General features: G+C 39.1%; 1 pseudogene across 1 annotated transcript; it reads right to left on the reverse strand.

The window, feature by feature from the left end:
• Positions 1 to 1,875: 1,875 nt before the first annotated feature.
• LOC307267374 (5-hydroxytryptamine receptor 3A-like) lies at positions 1,876 to 13,202 on the reverse strand (annotated as a pseudogene). The gene is made up of 10 exons: positions 13,157 to 13,202; positions 12,279 to 12,439; positions 11,267 to 11,311; positions 11,013 to 11,122; positions 9,126 to 9,295; positions 7,955 to 8,409; positions 7,385 to 7,567; positions 3,302 to 3,387; positions 3,051 to 3,191; positions 1,876 to 1,899 (listed from the first exon to the last, which is right to left on the reverse strand). The product of its transcript is annotated as a 5-hydroxytryptamine receptor 3A-like (transcript).
• Positions 13,203 to 13,550: the final 348 nt, after the last annotated feature.

The raw sequence follows: 13,550 nt of genomic DNA on the forward strand, positions 1-13,550 counted from the left end.
TGTAGTGCTATACAATTGCGTGCAGTGGTATTTGAAATGCACGCGTAGGTGCTGCCCCTTGATTTGGGAAGGTTTATTGATTGTGGCTAGGTGTTCCCCACAAGTGACCACAAATACAGTGGTCCCCACATCTGACAAAAACAAGAATAGTGTACACAGGCCCGAAAAACACTCAGTCATGGAGATGTCTGAGGGTGTATTCACACTGGGAAAGTCCTCTAGTTCACTTGCTTTGGTCCAGACCAAATTGAGTTTTGATTTTTTTTGTTTGGTGTGGTCCACTTTCATATTGCCCCTTTTGCAAGTGAACCAGCATTACGAAGCAAAACCACACGTGAGCTGAGGTCATTCATTCATTGGACAGACATTCTGGGGTGGAGAGAAGCAGGAAGCACGAAGTTAAAACTGTGAAATATATCATTGATATAATATGGGGTTAAAAATAATAAAAAGGCCTACATCTAACCTATAAATAAAGAGGAAAAACATCAAATTATTGTTGTTTCATATGGTTATAATATGTAGCCCTATGTCAATGCCACGTTATGTGGCTTGTAGCCTACGATATGAAACATAATTTTTACTGTATTTTTGGTGCTGGACGCGCGGCTTGCGCAGCGTGAACCTGTTGGCACTGTGCAGGAGACGCTCCCCTCTCCTGCATCTGATCGCTGAACACATTCAGCATTTTTACGCGTCCTCTCGATCAAATGTAATATATTGTTCTGGGCTCCCGGTCAAACCACAACTTATCGTCCTAACAATGGCGACAACAACACTTTCCCATAATGTGAAGCTGACTGCAATTTATTAAAAAAGAAAAGAAAGAAAAGGCACAGTGCGTCCTGCAATTGGGTCCGATCGAGTTCGGACAAATTCACATCACAAACGAACTGCAGCAGAGACTACCTCTTCAGCTGGGTCTCGGAGCGTTTGTTTGGTCCGCCCCCGAGTGCGATTGCTGTATTCACACCTGCCTGAAAGATGCGCACCGAAGGCAGAAGTGCATCTGAGTTCGTTTCAACCGAACTAAACACGGCATGTGTGAATACACCCTGAGATAGGGTGGCTGCCCCGTAGGATGGAACCCCAAGCAGTTAGGGATTGTGCCTTACTCAGTGAAAGAAAGAACACAAAATTACAGATGGAACACACACACACACAAACAACTATACTTTGCGGACATACGGTACATTTGGCTAAATAAGAGTAGATTTATTCAAACTTTAAGGTATGATACATTATCACTTATAGCCTACAGTATGTGTGAATCTTAAAGAAAGTAAAGAGTCTTAACGAGAGGTATAAAAGAACGTTTCCATATTAATTTGTTCACACAACACATATATGATTCTGCCCAGTTGGGGATCCTGGTGTATTGTTAATAGATTTATTATTTCAATTGTGATATTTAATCAATATCAGCTTTGTTTGATCATTTCAGCCATGACTTTATGGCTTTCAGACACTCTCAGTGTTGTGCAAGGGCCCGAAGTAATTCCCAGTTTATCCACCCACTTTTGTGGTTTGCACATTCCCCATTCATCCATTAGGCAATTTGCGAAGAAATCCATAATAATAAAAGTCCAATTAGTTCCAACAAATTAGTTTAGTAATTTCCAGGAAGAAAACTGGCACCTTTTCAGCTACCAGTACACACTCCAAAACCAATGTGACTTGAACCACCCACACTCCGGTTCCCAAATCAAGTCCCCACATACTGTATACTGCTGAGAAAATACATCATTTACTGTAGTTGTATTTGTGCGACACAAAGACACTGATACATGTTCTCAAACCATTACTGTACAAACAAGTTAACCGAACTGCATCGTGAAATACATCATGAAATAACATATGCTGAAGATAACAGCCTTACAGCACATTACACTGCATTTCCTAAGAAAACACAAATTGGAATAAATAATAAAAGCTCTTTTGGTTTCCTGCAATAACCTAGAAAATGTGTGCTCTGTTTTTATATACAATAAATAAGATTGTGCATTATAAATGGCTCAGCCATTTAAATAGTAGATGTCATATTAGGTTAGTAGGCCTACATATTATACATAAACACCAATTTCACACTGTGTATATTTGTTAGATTAGGTGAGGCGATGCATAAAATCCATTGAATGGAAGAGATGCGTATTTTTACATTTTGTAAGGGGGGTCTCGTGGTGTAGTGGTTAGAGCAGTTGCCAATAGAGGCTGAGTTCGCAAAAGCAGCAGACTACGGGTTCGAATCCGGACTGTGGTCGTTGTCTGCAGTCAAAAATCCTTAAAAAAAGAGGTTTGTAAGCCTCACAGGCAAAAAGAGTACATGCTAACAGGTAGTGTTGTGTGTTTTGGGAGCAGCTGTATGAAAGAGTAAGGAAACAAGCTTAATGTTATGCATTGACCAAAGTGACATTTGCAGCAAAGCTTAAATGCTGTTACATGACTATGTCCACATCGTCTACAAGCCTCTATATAACATAGTTTAAGTTTTAAATTTTTCTTATACAGTATGTATTGTTGGTAATCATATTGGTAATACACATTTCTTACAAACAGTACACAGGCCTACCATTGCACAGCAGGCATTTAAGGAGGAGTCAGCTATTTTGGAGAACGCTTGTTGTCAAAATCACTTTGTCAAAATCAGTGAATATCTCCTCACAATGTTAATACACAGGCTAGGCTCTATAAACGGGCATAATGCTAGCTATGGTGGGCCCCTTTTTTTAAGACAACATTTATTTTCATACCAGTTTACAGAATCTAAGCTGTGTAATAACACCAGATTTTATTTCAGTGCACACACATTATTGACAGGTAGCGTATCATGAGGAGATATTCACTGATTTGGACAAAAAAGTGTTTTGACAACAAGCGTTCTCCAGAATCGCTGACTCCGCCTTTAAGCTTAAAAGAAAAAGTTACTCAATAATGTTTTCATGTCATAGCGATGATCATGTCTATTCTGTGTTCCATTCTAGAAACATATAAATTAAAAACAGAACGACCAATGTTACATATGAAATAAAGAATACTCTGTTGACTCTTACAGCCACTCTGGTCCAGTAGCCGGGCTTCTCCTCTTCCATCCTGTTGCTAAGTAACATGGATAGTGTTTTTTCCATCTCCCTCAGCTCATCCGAAAGCTTTTCCAATGCATGATACTCTTCAGTCAGTTTGCTGCTGCTCCCCTGAAAAAGTGATTTAGAAGACTAGTTAATACAATTATGCTTTGTAAAACTAACGGCTGATATATTTTGTGTCCACTATGATGAGAATTTAAGTATAATTATATTCCAACCTCTTTGGCCACAGACAGCAGTTCAGGTGGAGATTCACCAGTGGACATATTATAGCGACAAGCACATTTGGTCCAATTCTGCTCCTCTGAAAGGAGAGGTTTAACACAAAGATGGTTTCAAAATGATGTATTAATTATTTAGAAATAACAAAAATATCAAAATAACATAACGTCATCATAATAACAATCAAGTAAATATAAACTACTTATGTGCTTATGCATTCGGTTGGGTTTTCGCCAATCCATTTCTAAGTTTGTGCTTAAAATCTTCCTCACTGACGTTTTGTTATTGGCATGACGTTATGTAATTTAAGTAAGTTAAATTCTTACACAGGGCTGTACAGTGCGACAGTTTTGATCGCATTTGCTACTGAAATTGATCACGTGCGATCAGAGCCGGCCCAAGCCTTCAGGGGGCCCTAAGCGAAATATGATTAGGGGGCCCCTCTCCAATGTTAGCGCTGCTGAAACTATAGATCTTTGTTAAATATCATTCACACAGCCAGTGTTTTCCGCTAGTGCCTCCACTGTGCAGCTGTGCGAAAATATTAGACAGCCGAGATTCAGACCCTCCTAGGGGGGTCCGGGGGTATGCCCCCCCGGGAGATTTTTTTAACCTTTTTAAAGTGAAATGCATGAATCTGGTGCACTTTGAGAGGAAAATTAAGAGGCTAAATCTGAGAAATTTTGTGTGAACAAATAATTTGGAGACACTGGGTCCGATGAATTAGAAGCTATTGAAGAAGGACACATGGATTTTCCATAAAAATATTAATATAAAATATTATGGAGGGTCCTCTGGGTTGGGCTTGGAGCTCTTTTTCTTTTACGGGACATATTTCTCTGTAATATAATGAATGCATTTAAATGCAGTGAGAGGAACGAAGCAGAAGAACTCTGTTGTCCAGCTACTGTATCTTTTTTTCCACAGACAAGGCTGAAATAGGCTATAGACTAAACACAGTGCATGGGCAACTGAGGGCAGCCCCATTTCCAATTGTTTTTAAATAAACTCAATACACACTGTGCATGGATGTGAACGTGACATGATCAGATCATTTCGGATTACCTCCCAGATGAACTGATTACATTTTTAGGCTATTAATTATCTAGACCAGTGGTTCTCAACCGGTGGGGCGCGCCCCCCCGGGGGGGCGCGGACACTCTACCGGGGGGGCGCGAGGGGGATGAAAAAATAAATAAATAAAAAATTATCTTAATTTTTTTTTTTTTTTTTTTTTTTTTGTAATTTCAATTTTTTTCCTGATATGTAGCCTAGTTCAGAGATGATATGTATTTTTTTTCTTTCTTAACTTTTTTTGATAGGTAGTTGCCAAGTTCATCACACAAACACTCCAATCCACTGATATGAGATCAGTTTGCAATTTTCAAGTACTGAATTAATGGTAGGACTGTGGCCACTAGAACTGGTCTCTGGTCAGCAAAGGTCTTGAAAACAGCATAAGTGTGCTTGTGACATGCGTGCCACCCATACACGTGTATGGGCACGTGTCCCAGCAGATTTTTGAAATCTGAATAAAAAAATTTAAGTTTGTAGTTAGCAAGTGTAACATGTTCTTAGGGCAGAATTTCATAAATAAAGGTTTATTTTTTTAGCAAGATATTTGGTCAAAAGCTAGTTGTCATCCGTCCCTCTGTCCAGTTGTTAGGCATCTGGCTGCTAGCAAGTTATGTTGTCTTGCTAATTTTACTATTCATCTGAACTGAAATGAATATTGACTTTTTCCTTTATTATCTTCGCCAGAATGCAGCAGAATGCTTAGATTACATGTTAAAAACACAAAAAAATCTTCTGGGGGGGATGCCCCCAGACCCTCCTTCAGGGGTTTAGTTTTCTGACAAACATTACAATGGATACTAACATGATTTGGGCATTTGGGATTATAAATCATCTTTGAATTGGTTGTACAGCATATCACATGCTATTCATTCAGGGGTGCGATGGCCACCCCACTCTAGCTCTGTGGCCCACCTTGGCCACCCCCAGTCAAAATTTCCTGGAATCGCCACTGAGACACACACAACTCCGCGTTCAGGCTGCACAGCACATTAATCGCAGGTAGCATTTTGAGCTAAATCTGGCCACTTTCCAAATCCAAGACTCAATAGTTGAAACATTCTCTGAACTGGGTTGTCAGACAGCAGTGTTTCCCATTGATCATAGACTTTGTTTTGTGAAGCTTTTTCACAACAGGTATACCTATTGTAGAATTTATTCTGTGTATGTTCTATTTAGGCTACTATTTTCTTCTCTTCTAAGGAGATTTAAAAAAAAACATTTCCTCAGTGTCTCATTGATACAATCTCATAATTAGCTTTTAAAGTGCACCAGAATTTAACGTTAAAATATAAGAAATTTCCGGACCCCAACCCTAAACCCAATGTTCAACTCAAAGGTGCGCCACTGGCCTAGCCCTTGTGATAATAACAATAATAGATTATCTATCTATCTATCTATCTATCTATCTATCTATCTATCTATCTATCTATCTATCTATCTATCTATCTATCTATCTATCTGTGTAGGGTGGTGTGTGTGTGTGTGTGTGGGGGGGGGGGGGGTTGTCAGGGTCGGTGGGGGGGCCCAACTGCAATGACCCAGCTTTGGGGGGGCCCAGCTTGCAGAAGGTTGAGAACCCCTGATCTAGACCAAAACATTTTATTCCTTTTTTTGTATGATAACTCACATTTGCATAATATGATGTTAATATCAAACACACAAACTAAAATAAAAAAAAAATAAAAAAAAATTTTTTTTTTTTGAGGGGGCCCCCCTGGCGGTCAGGGGCCCTAAGCGACCGCTTAGTTCGCTTATGCCTCGGGCCGGCTCTGCGTGCGATGATGAATACAAGTCCATTCGCACTAGTGCGACAGGCTGCTAATGAGGAGAGGCTGTCTTTGAAACACAGAAGAGCGCTGCAAAACACTGCTTAGAGGGCTCTACATTAACACTCTCCAAATGGGGGTAAATGTAGTCTTAGGCAAGTAAGTTATTGAGTCCACCTCCACTTTGGCTGGTGAAAGATATGTGTCCTCGGGATCTGTGCTCGAGCAGCGATTCTAGCGTATAAAAACTTCACCAAAGGTAATAACCGGAAGGAGACGGCACATTACCGCAGTTAAGTTAGCGCGTGTGCAAACAGAACATTTCCTGTGCGCCTTCACGTTAAAAGCCTGTTACTAGCCAAACATGAGTTGACTTTTATTTTGAAGCCGGTATGAACAGGAAATTAGCGCTTCACAGCCCTGCAGTGCTCTAGCTAGAAAGGCAACTCATTCAGCTGCAGAGAAAAGTAAACAGTAGTCTAAAAACAAAGTTTGAAATAAGCCACTGAAGAACAACTCCCAACACATTCACAACAACCTATTTAATTTATCCTAAATTGTACCAATATGTATACTTTTTTATTTAATAGGCTATGTTTAATGTTTTAAAGTTTGGTTTTAGTTAACAGAAGGACAAAAAAAATATTATTATTAATATAATAATTATATGTAGACCTAGATACAAAAAATATATAGATATAGATATTATTTTTATATTTTTATGGGGAGAAATAATTCTGAATCAGCAAAAATTGCAATTGGCAGGTTAGATTATTTTGTCTAAATTGCAATCAGTGCACCCCTATTAATTTTTCTACAATTATTACTGCACACACTAGGATATAATATTAATTGAGAATCTCAAATGAGACCAAGATGACAGGCTCAAAGGTAATTACAGTGAAATGCAAGGGTTAGGGTTATGCAAGTTTTCGATCATACTTTGTGTGCTACCAAATACATTTTTGTGCTACTGAATTTTTTTGCTTACTAGCACCAGTGCTACCACCTAAAAAAATAAGCGTACAGCCCTGTTACATCAATCAAGTGTTGGGTCAGATTGACGAGCATGTGTGACCGATGTGCTTCCTCTACTCTTCAACCGACAAATATTGATTAATATATTTATAGCTTGGGCTTAACAGCTACTCTCTACATTAGGGAAAGTAATTTATAATGACACTTGGGCTACTTTTGAACTCACAAACAGCTGGTGCAACGGACTTCTGGTCTCACCTGCGTGGCAGTTGCTGAAGTTGGCATTGCCCCGTTGGTTACAGTCATCTGTCTGCCTTCCATCTTTGCCTGAGCTGTTACATTGGATTGGATTCCTGGAATCTTTCTCCATCAGATACATCAGGAAAATTGTCTCCAAAAGGCTCAGCAGCATCAGAGCAAAAATTCCAATGCAGTAGACCGCTGGGAGGGGCAGTGACCACCGTTAATGCAGACAAATAAATACAGCATTGAGTCAGAATGTGCTGTTCTTGCTCATTTTGAACTTAAAGGTGGAGTCAACGATTCTGGAGAAAGCTTGTTGTTAAAATCACTTTTTGTCAGAATCAGTGAATATCTCCTCACACCAAAGCTCTGTAAAGGGGCATGTTTCTATGGTGGACGCCCTTTGTTTATATGTCCTTTGTTTGCATACCCGTTTACAGAGCCTAAGCTGTGTATGAACACAGTACAGGGAGGTAGCAGATTGTGAGGAGATATTCATTCATTTTGACAAAAAGTTATTTTGACAACAAGCTTTCTCTAGAATCATTGACTCCACCTATAACGAATTACCTTGAACCTGTTTACCTATAAGTGGTATCCTGTTTGATGAGGAAGGCAGAATTTCATTCAGAATAAGTTGTAACACTGTTACAGCAAGCAAGACAGTCACTTTAAAGCTGAGTTTCTCGCCCCCGTTGTCCGAGATCATGAAGGAGGCCAAGTCCAGACACAGGAAGAACAGGACGGGAAGCAAGAAGTTTACTATGTAAAGGAGAGACCGCCTCTTCATGGTAATCTGTGAAATTAGATTAAAGCGTCAAGTGGTTGATTATATTGTGACTATTGCACATTCTCTACTTTTGAGTATCTCATTATACCTACAGTGTAAATAATTAAGTCCTGGTCACCAAAACTAGTGGCGTTTTTTGAGGTAACGGTCAAGTTGATGAACAGCCATTCATACTGGGTCCGCATAATCTCACGAGACCACTCGGTGGCCTCAGAAGAGTTGTCACTTGCTCGGAGTCGCATGTCCTTGGCTGTTGTGGAAGATAGTAAGTAAGTAAGGTTGTTTTAAATTAACAAGGAAGGGACAGGAAAATAGGTGTCAGAATCTGGTATATTGTGTGGTGCAGACAGTGAGCCAGTGGAAATGTTTCATAGCAAAGCCAGGACCATGTAAAAGATGAAATAAAAGTATTATACATCAAATTTCTTTTAAGCTCTTTTTATGAGGGGGGGGGGGGGCAGATCCCCACTATGGTCTTGGAATTCTCCCTATGAAGTTTCAAGGTCATGGCAAATATGATTAGGAATTCTATTTGCATTTGTCATAATACGTATCACATGCCATTCATTCAGGTTTGCTGTGCGATGGCCAACTGACTAGGTCTGTGTACCACCTTGGCCACCCCAGTCAAAATGTTCTGGAAACGGCACTGATTATTTTCGATGGTAAGAATAACATGTAGAAAGTTGAAAGTAGCTCATTACTTTCTCATTTTCAAAAACACTCTTTTAGCGAAGACATCTCCACTGTCTCGTTTTGTCATATACATATTTCATCAAGTGAATAAAAGAATATACACACCGTTAATGTGTGGAATACATTTGAAGCGTGGAACTAGACTACAGGATATGTTATTAAGCTGAAACATCTAGTTTAATTTTGACTTGTTTCAGCTAACTTTTTATTCCTTTGTCATGTCTCAATAAACACAAACACACTGATAAACAGAACTCGAAAGGCTCTCACCTGTGTGTATGGCAGACAAGAATGAGAGGTTGCATTTCTGTAAGTCGAAGGGGAATTTATAAACGGTCATCCTGCAGCTGCTTACCAGCACCTGGTTGGTCTGGACTTCAACTTCACCTTTATTGTTGATGCTGAGGTAAGGATTCGGAGCGCCTTTGTCTTTCTCTATCCTGTATGAAAACTCACAGACATTTGAACATAGAAACACTCAAAGTAACAGACGCTGTGTGTGTGTGTGTGTGTGTGTGTGTGTGTGTGTGTGTGTGTGTGTGTGTGTGTGTGTGTGTGTGTGTGTGTGTGTGTGTGTGTGTGTGTGTGTGTGTGTGTGTGTGTTGGTCACTTTTGGGGACTTTACATAGACTTACATTTATTTCCTGGAGGCTTACCCTAACCATAACCAATACCTAAATGCCAGTGCTTAAATCGAACCCCTTACCTTATCCAATAACCCATAAATGTGTTTTACCAATTGGGGACACTTTTGTCCCCAGTTGCACAAGCCGTCCCCAATTAACTGGTCTTAAGTCTAGAGTGTGTCCTCGAAAGTGACTTAAATAAGAACACACACACAGACACACATACATTTGTATTTCTATCTTTGCAAGGATAAAATTGACATTATCATAATACATAAATAATTGAAATTAATACATCCATTGTCTAGCCCCTTACCCTAATAATATAACCTTAACCATAACAAAACACTAATACACTAAACCTGTCCTGAATCTTAAAAATAATAATGTCCGCCCCAATATACCGTTTAGTGTGTGTGTGTGTGTGTGTGTGTGTGTGTGTGTGTGTGTGTGTGTGTGTGTGTGTGTGTGTGTGTGTGTGTATGTGTGTGTGTGTGTGTGTGTGTGTGTGTGTCTGTGTGTGTGTGTGTGTGTGTGTGTGTGTTGGTCACTTTTGGGGACTTTACATAGACTTACATTTATTTCCTGGAGGCTTACCCTAACCATAACCAGTACCTAAATGCCAGTGCTTAAATCAATTCCCTAACCTTATCCAATAACCCAAAAATGTGTTTTACCAATTAGGAATGCTTTTGTCCCCAGTTGCACAAGCCGTCCCCAATTAACTGGTCTTAAGTCTAGAGTGTGTCCTCGAAAGTGACTTAAATAAGAACACACACACAGACACACATATGTTTGTATTTCTATCTTTGCAAGGATAAAATTGATAATACATAATACATACATAATTGAAATTAATAGATCCATTGTCTAGCCCCTTACCCTAATAATATAACCTTAACCATAACAAAATAATAACACACTAAACTGAATCTTCAAAATAATAATTTTAGCTCCAATATCCCTTCTAGTCTGTGTGTGTGTGTGTGTGTGTGTGTGTGTGTGTGTGTGCGTGCGTGCGTGCGTGCATGCGTGCGTGCGTGTGTGTGTGTGTGATTGGGCTCTGACTCAGGTCACTTTCAAGGATACATGTTAAACTTAGGACCAGCTGACGGGACAGCTTGTGCAATTATGGACAAAAGCTGTGTCCCCAATTCGTATTTGGAAATTAATGTAAGACTATGTAAATACACTAAAATTGGCATAAGTTAATGTGTGTGTGTGTGTGTGTGTGTGTGTGTGTGTGTGTGTGTGTGTGTGTGTGTGTGTGTGTGTGTGTGTGTGTGTGTGTGTGTGTGTGTGTGTGTGTGTGTGTTCTTATTTAGCTCACTTTCAGGGACACACTCTAGACTTAAGACCAGTTCATTCGGGACTTCTTGTGCAACTGGGGACAAAGACGTCCCTAATTTGTAAAACACATATTGTTAGGTTATTGAGGGTTTGATTTGAGCACTGGCATTTAGGTACTGGTCATGGTTAGGGAAAGTCGGGTAAGAGGAATGTGGGGGTATGCAAATATATTCACACTTACATTTCTTCAATCATCAGATCTGGCTTCCACAAAAAGTGAGTAGGAAGAGAGATATTATCAATACCACAAAACTGATTTGGATCCCAGGAAATGTATTCATTTGTCCACCTCTGCAGAGGAAAACATGGGGTCAACATAAACAGTACATACAAGGTAAAGGGAGAGAGAGAATTTTTTTTAATACAATAATTAAAGGAAAACCATTTGAGTATCCCAACAAAGGGAGACCGGATATTTGAAAAGACAGAACTCACCACAGCAGTCCAAACATAAGCAATTAATTTCTGGTCTTTCTCAACCTGTAATCAAAAAAATATGTGTGAAAATATTTCAAACCAGAACATTTCAGACAAGATTGTCATATCGAAACTACAAACCTACACATCAACACAGAATGCTCAGTGCTCTGAATTAATAGATTGGCGATAGACATGAACAATAGTCACTCGCCTTATAACTGTCTGCAAATCATGCTTCTTTGGTGGATCAGTTTATACCCTGACAAAGGAGGGTTAAATAAAGTCTAATTCACACTAGCATTATTTTACTTTATGCCAATTTAACATGTAGATATTCTTGAATCCATTTTATATTTAAAAAAAAAACTTTCACTTGGTTGGAGCTACATTTTTCGGAAACACCTGGGTAAGAGTCTGTATTTAAGACCAGCAAGCACAAGCACATTGAGCGAGAGTATTTTAAACTGTATCAGATGAGTCCATAAAAAAATGTTCCCCTTGCGGTGCAGCCAGGCTGAAAGAGAAGCAAGCCATATTACTATCACAGTTATCATCAGACCAGCATTCTCAATATATGTTTTCGCTGTTTATTAACGCCAACTACATTGATCAATAAATGAATATCCAGCCAATTGCCATTTGCAGAAATATTTGTAAAAACAAACTGAAAGGACACACTTTGTCTGTTTGTACAGAATTATATTGAGAAATGTTCAGGTGTTACATCTCTATACCAGTGATTTTAGCATTGACGAGGTAAGACATCTTCTACACAGTTTGCCAGCTGGAATATTTCAAACCCCTTCTTACAAACATGATTCCTGTAGTTACTGCCTTAATCGTTCATGTGTTATTTAAAATGTTGCTGCAATTTGTAATCGTCCAGAATGATCACAAGTTTGCTTTGTGAATTTTTGTATCTTGACTATTCTGACAATTTGGACTTCAAAAGCTTCTCGTCTATGGACATATGAGGACATTTTGAGGAATAGAGCTTTCTTATGTCTGTCTTGACTAGGCTACTTACCACATCTAGAATAGCCATGAGCAGAACTTCTAGGATTACCAATGTAGACTGTCTGTAGTTTTTAACAGGTCGGGTCATGGTGAACTTCTCATTGTCTTTGGTCAGGTTCAGGTGGTGTACAACATCCCAATAACTGCAGTTATCGTCAGGGCAGACCTCATCTATAGCAAAAACATGGAGACATAAGCTCAATAACATAAATTTATTTTTAAAAGAAAAAAAAATCAGCAAAACATGCAGTTTTCTCTTATTATCACTAGTCTTCTAGATTAGAACTTTCACGTTGTACTTTTGCTGTTATGTTTTGTCTAAACACCACGATAATGTTTGTGTGTGTGTGTGTGTGTGTGTATATCATTTATGAGAAATGGCAAACATTAGTGCGTGTGGGTCGGGTATCCACTGCCTTTGAATTATCATCAAACCATTAAAAAACATCAGCTAAGTAATATCCATTGATTGTGGTCACTGAGAGGCAATTATCAGAGGGGCGTTGGCAGAACGGTTTTATCCCATCAGCGCACTAATGATTTTACAAATGTGACCATTTGTTTGTCATTTATGCTTGAATGTTGGCTCTCCGTCAGAGATCCATTTGCCATTTCATTGCTCAAATGTGTGTTGTTTAAATCAAAGCCAGCGGCACATTTTTCAGAGTAAATCTTCAATTGTAAATTATGTGAGAAAACGTTTTTGTCAAACAATTTTCCTCTTTTATTGTTAGAAGATATCTTAGGAGGCATCTCCTTAACTTTATCTCATAAAATGTTTGATTAAACTAACAAGACACAACAAAAAATTTTAGCCATACTCTAAAGTTTAAGATATTTTTCAGGACACACCTATTGAGTATCATGCTAGACATGGTCCAATCTTACCTGTGAGGAAGAGAAGAAAGAGGAATCCAGTTCGCTTCATCATCATCGCTGCTACACCTGTGAGAATCCAAAGTCAGTGTGAACGCCTGTACCCTCAATGTTGTCTGGGAAGGTTTCCCCAGTCTATGGTTGTAATTGTTACGCTGCCTTGTACTGGAAGAGGGGCGGTCAAACCAAATTATAGATGCATTATGTGGATTTTGTTGTTGTTTTTAATAATCTCATTAGTCGGACAGCAGATGGTGGTCACGCCCACAATGGTCATCGCTCAAGCTCTTATGTGGCTTTTTAGAGGCCCCTTTCTGGCTGTAAAGACGGTAAAAGTAATCACATTAACTTCAGCTAATTGATATTTAAAGAAGTCATGCATATCCGAACTCGAACAAAAATACAA

Source organism: Ammodytes marinus (assembly GCF_949987685.1).
Source record: "Ammodytes marinus genome assembly, chromosome: 20".
NCBI classification, from domain to species: domain Eukaryota; kingdom Metazoa; phylum Chordata; class Actinopteri; order Uranoscopiformes; family Ammodytidae; genus Ammodytes; species Ammodytes marinus.